This window comes from Pithys albifrons, chromosome 1 (genome assembly GCF_047495875.1).
Source record: "Pithys albifrons albifrons isolate INPA30051 chromosome 1, PitAlb_v1, whole genome shotgun sequence".
In the NCBI taxonomy this organism is placed as follows: domain Eukaryota; kingdom Metazoa; phylum Chordata; class Aves; order Passeriformes; family Thamnophilidae; genus Pithys; species Pithys albifrons.
The window spans coordinates 72714414-72723286 of record NC_092458.1 but is presented as its reverse complement, the minus strand read 5'-3'; positions in this window follow the sequence as shown (position 1 = coordinate 72723286).

The following is an 8873-nucleotide window of genomic DNA, read 5'->3' as shown; positions in this document are numbered from 1 at the left end:
ACATGGTTATGTAGAAGTGTATCAATTAATAATTAGAAGTTTCTAAACTCTGAAACATGAGGTCGCTTTTAAGAGTTTAATCTATCTTGGCATATCAAAATGAGCTGTGATATGGCAGATATTACTAATTGTTTTTTCTGCCTTTGCTATACGTTCTTTCAGACTATAGACCGATGCACGGTGATTTTATATATACAAGTGTGATGGAGGGATATTAGTGTTGCTTATCACTGCCCAGGGAGAGTATAAATCAACTTAACAAGACTTGGCAGATGTTGCATCAATTAATTTGTATTAGAATTGTAAAAAGTAATTTTGCTGCTGATTTTGACTGCAGAGATGATTAATAAAACCTTTAAAAAATATTTTAGCAACACAGATATAGATGAAAATGCTGGATTTTATAATGGTTCTCAGAATCTACAGAATTCTGCATTAACTTTGAAAAATAATTTGTTTTGGATATATGCTTTGAGACAAGGTGGTCAAAATATTCTAGTGGTATTGAAGTGTTCTGAAGTTAATACAAGAAAACAGCTAGAAAGCAAAAAGGATTGTTGCATTTGAATAGAGTAACATGTTGAAATTTGTTAATGGCTTTAGAAATCTTGACTAATTTTTATTTTGGTTCTCTTTCTGGTGGTGATTTTGCCTTTATGAGAAGGAACTCTGCCTCATTTAGATATCTCAAGCATCAGTAGATGTTTTTCTCTTCACCTTGAATCAAAGTTGTCTTGTAGTTGGAAGAGTGGGTTTATTCTCTGCTAAAAGAAAAAAAGTTTTTAAGTTCTTTAATGCATTTCCTTAGTGAATAAAAGTTTTAATTTTTTTTCAGTATTGTCAAGTCTTACAAATTATTTTAGTTCTTAGGATTTTGAATCACCATAAAATTTAATATTCTCTTTGGAGTCTGAGCTCTGGCAATTTGGGATTTACATGAAAATTCTGTAGTATACCAAGGGAAGATTGCAGGGGTTGTTTTTGTTTGTTTGTTTTGTTTGGGGGGGGGGGTTGTTTCTTGTTTATTTGGTTGGGGTTGTTTTCTGGGCAATTTAAATCGTGATCCAAAACAACTCCATGGAGCTCCAAAAGCAATTGAAAGTAACTTCTTCCCTTTTCTTTCATGCTGCTGTGTCACAAAAGAGGAAGAACAGAAAGCAGAGTCAAGCTTGATCATTTAAGAATAAATGCTGACTTTCGACATGTTCAGTCACAAAATATATCTTTTTTCCCCACTCACTCTGCCTTCTCTGTGGGATCTGTCTGGTGGACTACAAAGATATATTCAAGTGGAGGTAAAAATAATACCATAGGAAAAGTGTAGTCTTGAAGTTTGAGATTCTCACTGTTATCAGGGAGTCTCACTCTGGAAGGACATGGATAATGTGAGACCCTTGAATACCTGAAAGACCATCTCACACTTTCTGCAGGATGAGTAAAGAGGGCACTGACCAGAACAGACAGATCTATGCTGACTATTTGTAGTAGTACTTTAGGATAGGCTGTTTTATAAAAAGTCAATTTATGCATGTAAGATGGTTGTGCAGTGATATTGTACTTCACCAGAATGAACAAGTGCTGCTTCCAGTAGCTTTATTTTTCTGCAAAACTGTAGGCGGCAGAAAGGGGCACTATGTCATCTCTGTGGCATTTTTATGATCATTAACGTTTCTACTTGAAATTCTCAATAGCTGGAGAGAGGATCAGTTACTGAAATAAAAGCGTCCACATCACTGATTAGAAGCTCAAAGGATTAGCTTGATGCCTCTGATGTTAATGTTTGCTGAAATAAAAAGGAAAAAAATGTTCAAAGGCCCAGATGTAATGTAGCTGACTTCCCCAGACCTATCAGAGGGTTAACATCAATAACCAAGTAATGGCTACTTTATAGTTTGAATTTTCCGACCCGATGTTTTCAACAGGCTAATAAAAAGACACACTGCTGAGAGAAAATTTGAGGTTGGAATAATTGTAAAAATAAAGTAGTAATGGTAAAGCAATTTGTGTTGGTCTAGGAGGAGGAGTTAAACCTACAAATATGCCACTCTTGAGGAGCAAGATGGAAAAAACCCTCCATGTTTTCATGTGCGTAGCTAAGCATGCTAAACCGTAAGGTATGTATAAGAATGAAATTTTTAAAAATGTTTTTGTTAAACCTCTCCTTTACATGGTAAATGTCCATTTATACACTACAAGAGGGTCTTAACTATCAAAGTCTAGATTGTTCAAAACAGGCATTTTAAAGATGTTGACCACAATGTCATTTTGACTGCTATGTTGAACAACATGTAGGCTGCCTCTTAGGCTTTAGTCATGCAAAGAGTTTTTCAACTATTTAATTTTTATGTATGCATGGAACTGGTCATAGAATTTAGAAAATATTCTGTTTGCAAAGAGGAGAGTTTGGGCCTATAAGATCGTGATAATTCACTCACTTGAGCCATATAATCAGTGGAGTTATATTCCTTGAAATCAGCTTGTGTTTGTGGTGACATGCTATGTTACCAAAGGCTGTAGCAGCCACACTTTAAATATAGCATTGTTAAAATTAACTTCATTTCTGTACCTGCTTCAAGTTTCTGTAGTATTGACAGTAAATCCTGGGGAAGGGAAACAAATTATATTGATCATACTGCATCTTAAATAATTTGTATTTTTGCACTTAAATTTTTGGGCAATACATGCATACAAGTATGAAGAACATCTGTTAGAAAAGGGTTTTTCTCTCTCAGATGTAGGAAACACTTCCCTTCTCTTTTTGTCCAAAGCTTGAAAAATCTTCCATCTAGATAATAGAACACAGGAAAACAGTTGGTTACATTATACATACTTCTTGAAAAAAAGCTTCTGCAGCTGTCAGATAATGCCATCACCAACTCTGGAGCTTACACCTACCTTTCAGGTTATAAAAGATATACTGGGGCTCCTTCAGATCTTACTTGGCCCAGACAAGCTGTACCAAAAGTTGAAATATCAGAAATCATATCTTCAGCTGTAACAATGGGGATTGTGAAGACTGAGGTGTCTCTGAATTATTATTCCCCATTCTACGCTGAGAAACCAGGTCACATATTGCCTGCTGTACCCTTTTGTTCCTTTCATATTTGAGATGACACCTGAACGACTCATTCTGCTTTCATAAATGTAGTCCATGGGATACCTGAGGGCACTTCTTCACACAGAACTAATAATATGGGGTAATGGGAATAGAAAAGCTTTAATTCTTCCTTTCACAAAACAGAGGATTATTTTCCCTCTTGTTGAATATTTTTCTTTAGTGTCCTGATCACATTTACGCAGTTGCTTACTCTTGTGTTTATTTTGCAAGAAATGAGAAGTGATATTTGTCTTTGCAAGGCTAGAATTGGTTGTGCAACCAAGTATCTTCTGCTAGTCCAATTTCTACAACACCTTTCTAGACAGCTTCTCTCACCTACTAGCAAGAGTTACACTCCCCATTTTCTTTGCAGGTTATATTTGGTCTGGCTGAGATGGAGTTCATTTACTCACAGCAGCCCTCAGAGTGCTGTGCTTTGCATTGGTAGCTGGAAAGTCTTTTGGATACTGCTGAGGACAGCATCAGTACTGTAACATTCCTTTCCCAGTTGAGGGCAAGATTCTGGGAGGGGTCACAACGAGGCCAGCTGACCCAAAGTAACCAAAAGGATATTCCATACCATATGACATCATCTCAGATATAAAAATTAAGGAAAGGAGCAGGAAGGGGACATTCATTGTTTCCAGTGACTGCCTGTTAATAAACCATTACATGTGCTAAAGCTCTGCTGCTTGGGCTGTGGCCAGGTATCACTGCTGATGGAAAGTGGAGAACAAACCTTGTTATTTTTTGCCTCACTATTATGCGTGCAAACCACAAGTCATTTTCCATCTTATTCTCTCTCTCCTTTTCTGGCTGGGAAGGGTAATGATAGAGAGGCTAGGTGGGCACTTGGTGTCCAGCCAAAGAAAACTCACTATACAGTTCTAGGTTTTAACTTTCCATTATGTGAGTTGGCTGATTTTGACATTTTTTAATAGCTTACAATCTCACTGCTTCAGAAAACTTCATTTAGATTTAAATATTTCACAGTGATAGAGGCTTTGTATACCACTTTTTCTGACACTATAGGAGAAATAAAACCCCTCAGTCATAATGAAAGATTACCGACCACAAGCATTCTTTCTTAGAGTTGTGCCATGTGTGATTTAGTCATAGTTAATAAGGATTATGTATATTCTATTCTTTTTTGTGCCTTTACTCAGGTGTATTAAGTAGCCAAGTTCCTTTACTAACTGATAGCCAAGGTCATCCTATATTTAATTTGAAAATAGCTGTTGAGTTGTGGACTTCTGGCATGAAAAAAATAGGATGAAAGACTTGCTGAGAAGGTATATTTGAGCTCTAAGACCAGTGGCATTTTTCAGCCATTTTGTGACATCCATAAGGGGATTGTTTCTCCACAAATTCAGCTGAGCTCACTTGACTCTTGGCTGCAGTCAGTTATCTGCAGCTCTACCTTTTTTGAAAATATATGCCTCCCCCTTCCAAAAAAAAGATGAAAGAGTAAGAAGATATTTAAAACTGAAACCTCAAAGGCTATATATCCAACTGTCAAAAAAAGTGTTTTTCAGTGAGGAGACTGCTCACATGATTTCACTGTGAAACTCTAATAGAGAGAAGTCACAGTTGATTTTTACACAGGTTGAAATTTTTACCAAGCTTGAGCTTGTCTAGCTGTGACATTGGAAAGACTGTTCTTGTGTTTCTTCACCTTTTCTTCCCTAAGAACTTGAAAAAATATGTTTTGTTTAAAAATACCCACAAACAAAAAAAACCCACAAACTAAAAAAACCCAGTTCTGCTCCCCTCCATTTTTTTGACAACAAAGGCCAATGTCTATTTTCCTCCTTTCTCTATAGGATCACATAACATCTGGATGCTTCACAGTGCCTGTTGTTTCTGCTGCCCTTTCGAGTTACAGTAGTGCTGTTACTCCTGTGTTATTTTAGATGGAAAGCTAAGATGAACTCAGTGTTGCATAGCTCATCTCAGGAAGGAACTGGGTTTTTCAGCAATGCCAAGGTGAGGGTTCTCAGTGAAGGGAGCCACTTCTCTCCTGAGGGACACAGCATGTCCTTTGGCAGATGTTTACATCAGGGGCCCCAGAGCAGGTGTGCTGGTTTAAAGGCGAACCAGTAGGGGAAATGAACTCACCACGGGAGAGATTATAAGTCAAAGCTAAAATTTAATAATAATATTACAATAAAAACACTGACACAAAAGGGAAATTGCTTTCAACTCACAAAACTCCAGCAGTATAACCCAGTGTCCTGGGGCACAAACCCAAGGGGGTTTGTTTGCCCTTGTGCTGAGACCCCTGTGGTTCCCCCAAGTCCAGAGCAAAAGGAAAAGAAGAACCTGTTGGTGCAGGTGAGGGCTGTGGTCTGGGCGAGAGCAGTGATCTCCTCCTGTCGAGGTCCTGCTGCTCCTCTGGATCCAACAAGAAGTTTTCCTGAGGTCTTCTTACCCACCACTTATGTACCCTCAGAGAGCACCCAGTCCCTCCCCCAGGGCGGGGACTCACACAATGGGTGATTAACTCTGGGAGCCAGGGGGTATTGAACTGTTGACGGCCCATTAGCAGCTCCGCCCCCCTCAGGCTGGGTGTGAAGGTGATAATGGCTCCCTGGGCAGCTGCTGCTAATGGTCCATTGTCCTTGGGGAATGACTAGAGGGGGTAGAATACACAGCTTTGATCACCCCCACACAGGGTTAGCTGGTCCCTCCTGCTGAACTAGGGCAGCAGGGCATAGATGCAATGGGGTTCAAACTTTTAACCTTTAACTCATGAGTATGAAGTCCCACCATTGCACTTTTTCTTTCATTTTCTGGTTACGGAGTTTAGCTCTGGAACAATTTATGGGTGAATGGTGCCGGATATAGAAAACAGGCATCTTTTTATACAGCAGCGGTGGCTGTAAATTGATACTTACAGTGTCTGTAAATTGATAAAGGAGGTATGGAACCAGGTTCTGTTCTATTCTTTCCATTCTCTCAGTAAGCCACTTGGTTATCAAAAGACCTGCTGTCTTTCCTTCCAGCAAATATGACAGGTCTAGCTCCTTTGGAAAAAGGCTTGGGAAAAAAACAACCCAAACAAACCCACAAACACTTTTTTCAGTAGTAACCCAATAAGGAGTACAACTTAGTCACACATCTGCTCTTTCTAGTTTACTACAGGTTGTTTACAGATCACAGGTTGTTCTCAGCATGCATAATGAAAAAAGTGTAAATTCTGTGCTTCCAGCCTCTGCTCCTAATCAATGTGCTGCCTGTATGATCTCCAAATTCTGCTTTAGTTGTAGGAGGTTACAGGGATAGGGAGAGCAAAGTGTGGAGATAGTGTGTTTGTCAAGGTAACTCAAAGAATAATGATCCAAGTCATACATAATCTATACATCGTTATGTCTAATACCTGGTGGCTTCATTGTCCTTGTATTTAATGCCACAATTCCACTGTAGGAATGAATGCATGTTGTGCATACAGGGACTGAAGCATAGAGACCCGTGCTGGTAGTACTAAATAAGCAAGCCAGAAAATTATTTTAAGCACATGGGACACTGATCAGCTGTACTTCTTAATTGTTTGCTCTTTCCATGTCCCAGTTTGGTAGTATTTCAACTAATTTGCTCCTAAGTTAATAGAGAAGGCTGTTCCTAAGCTGTGTTCAGATGAACTGGTTAGAGTTACTGCCTTCATGGTCTGAACCAATGCCTGAACCTTTTCAGATGGACACTAGATACCTGCAGAGAGATTAAGTGACTTCCCATATCTGAATATGTGGCAGAGCAGAGCTGGATTCTGGTCTCTGACCTCCAAGAGCACATCAACTAGCAGCTACTGATTTTCCTCAAAACCTCCTGCATGAGCATCATGAATGATCATCCTATTATACATACACTAATGAGTCTGCTAAGTCACTCACAATAACAGTAATAACTCCACCAGTGCAATGTAATTCAACATCTGAGGAACCTTGTAGATTTCTTATAGGCAGAACTGTGCTTTCCTCTGACTTGGGAAGAAACCATGGCACTGCATATCCTACTGCAATTTAAATAATTGAAAAAGGAGTTGTATTTTGAATGCTTGAAAGCATTTGCAGAGATGCATCTTTGAACAAAACATTACAGGCAGCTGTTATTCTGCATGGACAATACTTCAGTGGGTTGAGTAATTCCTTAGTCTTTTATACTACCCCACTTAAATGAAATCATCCTGTTACATAGGTGTCTTTTAGAAAATTCAATACAGTGAGCTTTTCAGCATCAATGACATTTCTAGTTTCTGTATCGTCATATCATTTACTTGAGACGTTAATAGGTTCTCTCTTCAGTCCTCCATCATCTGTTTCATCATCTCCTTGATCACTGCTACAAGAGTTGTATATCCAGGTGTTTTTAATGTGTCAACCTTTCCTTAAAATAGGTTTGAAGATGGTCAGTGAACTAAAAATTAATGATGCAAAAAGGGAGAAACATACAAATACTGACAATGCAATTGCACAAAGCCCCCAAGGGCCTTAACTTCCTTGGCAGCCAAGGTGGCAGCACAGCAGATGTGGTGGCCTGAGATCAAGAATACAAATCATACAAAGCTGAGGGACGGTAAATGGGGACAGGTGGATGCCAAAGAATGATGCTTGTAACAGTGGATAGACTAAACTGGGAATGGCTAAACCAGCAAAGAGGGAGGGCAAAGAGATAGTTGTATGCTGTAAAACATCTTTCTCCTTGATTTCTGTGCCACTACAGCCAGGAACATGATTGTAAAAAGTCTTGTGTAAAAAGCACACAGTAGGGGGGAACAAGCTGCTGCCTTTTTGCAGAAGAGCTTTGCAATTAGAACATTCTCTGACAATATGTACAGAGGTTTTATTCCTACATTTCCTGGATGGAACTAAACCTCCTACTTTGTCTTAAATGATCAAGCAGAAGTGTTTTGCTGAGGTGGTGAGAATTCTAGGCTAACTTTGAAACCAGATACCTACATCACTCAGCTGGAAAGCTGTCTCTTACACTCCAAGCAAAGAATTTGTCATCTTGGTTTCTGTCAGCCATTGCCTGTCTTCAGTAGCACAACTTCAAGCACCTTCAGAAAGCTTAGTTTCATGATAAGCCATATACAAATAAAGTGTATGTGGGAGACATGGGGAAAATTTTCAAGCTGTTTTGCATGTAAGCCCTTAATGCCTGCACCTTGGGCAACTTAGTGCTTCTTTAGATTTCATTCTAGCCTTCTGCAAAGAATTTTATCTAGTAAATGAAACTGAAGGAAGAAAAAAAGGGACTATTCTTAGTTTTTGTAAAGATCAAAAAGTATATCAAGCAAGTTTGCATCTGTAAAACTGAGCTATTTCTGAAAGAAATATATTGGCAATAGTTTTTAAAAGCTAAAGATAATAGAAAATGCTGTAAAACTAGAGTAGATGAAATCACATCTCTTTTAAGGATGCAACTGCTGGTAAATATTTTGTGTGTCCTGCCTCTATGTTTATCTGTCCCCGTTGCTTACACTATTTGTCCTTGATGCTTGGGCAATTTAATTTTTCTTACTGAGTCCTTTAATGGGATACAGTGAAAGAGTTTCTGGGGCAACACAATTCCACTGCAGAGAGAATCTGTGATTAGAAGAACATGCAGGCAGTTGAACCCATTGTCCTTTAAAGTTAAGGCCTAAAAAGCCATTTATGTATCTATATTTATGTCACTCAGGAAGACTAAACATTAATGGATATTGCTCAAAATCACAGAATGAAGAGCAGTCAGAGGAGTACAACCTGTACCTTCTAGATGTAAGTGCTGTTTACCA